The sequence below is a fragment of the Schistocerca nitens genome, chromosome 5 (assembly GCF_023898315.1).
Source record: "Schistocerca nitens isolate TAMUIC-IGC-003100 chromosome 5, iqSchNite1.1, whole genome shotgun sequence".
NCBI lineage: Eukaryota > Metazoa > Arthropoda > Insecta > Orthoptera > Acrididae > Schistocerca > Schistocerca nitens.
In genome coordinates, this window is record NC_064618.1 from 153,388,234 (window position 1) to 153,389,482 (window position 1,249).

At 44.4% G+C, this 1,249-nt stretch overlaps 1 non-coding gene across 1 annotated transcript; it reads left to right on the forward strand.

The window, feature by feature from the left end:
• Window positions 1-240: 240 nt before the first annotated feature.
• LOC126261370 (small nucleolar RNA U3) lies at window positions 241-444 on the forward strand. Its single transcript, XR_007546685.1, has one exon. It is a non-coding gene; the product is annotated as a small nucleolar RNA U3 (small nucleolar RNA).
• The last annotated feature ends 805 nt before the right edge of the window (window positions 445-1,249 follow it).

The window sequence follows — 1,249 nt, forward strand, 5'->3', positions numbered from 1 at the left end:
AGAATTATAGTTTCAAACGTATTGATTCGTCACACAGTTAGGACATTTAGTGATTAGGAACTCTACACTGCTGCCCTTCCGGAGTGCCCAATTACCGATCGTGAACAGTCCTAAAAACCGGAATTCTAATAAGCTAATGAACTGTCTGCGGCTCGAACGTCATCACCACTTTTGTTGTCACCATCTGTTTAAATAGCTCGTCTCTTCGTTTGTGGTAAGACACCTGTCCGCCCCGATAGTAAGATCATACTTCACAGGATCATTTCTGTAGTATGTCTTCAACTCTCTCCAGTTCAAAGCTGGAATAGACGTAACGACGATGATGTGTGGTAGCACTTTCACTGAGCATGAGACATGCGACCGAGATTCATTGCATCTTGGCTTTAATCGATCGTTCACCACATTCTTAGGGATGTGGGAAGGGAATAGGGGTTTCCGAGAGGTGGTTTATTTATAACCACGCAGGCGGCCCCGGTTCGATTCCCGACAGGGGACTGGGTGTTGTGTATCCTTCATTTTAGCCGGCACGGTAGCTTAGTGTGTTCGGTCAGAGGGCTAGCTGCCATATGTAATAAAAAAACTGAGTTAAGAGATCAACAACGAACTTAAAAGGGTGTCTTACGACGTCCGCCCCGATCAGATGCAACGAACGAAAACGAACAAAATGAAATTTAAGGCCCGGGTTAGATTTCCGGCTGGGTCGGGGATTTTCTCCGTTCAGGGACTAGGTGCTGTGTTGTCTTCATCATCATTTCATCGCCATCCGGCTTGCAGATCGCCTAATGTGGCGTCGAACGTAATAAGATCTGCACCAAGGCGGCCGGACCTGCCCCGTAAGGGGCCTCCCGGCCAATGACGCCAAATGCTCATTTCCATTTTGGTAAAACACCATTTCTGGATTCACTGCTTTTGTTGTGAAATGTAAGTTCAGCTTGCGCACGTGGACAAGGTGTACGGTACTTCTTATTACACATTTCTAGAGGTGGTTAGATTGTGTAGCGCATAAAATTTTGCTTAGGAATGAATGTTTGGGTAAGGTGCGTTCCACTGTTGGACATACGCTTTTAACTCTTGCTAATATTTATAATTTTTAGGAAACAGACAAATTTTCGTTGTAGTGAACTCTCAATTTATTTATTCCTGTAAATTTCACCACACCTCCGGCATCGATATGTGGATAAGTACCATATGAGACTCTCAGAATTTAAAAAGCAATCGAGCCAGGAGATTTATTATCGCCACAGTTTAA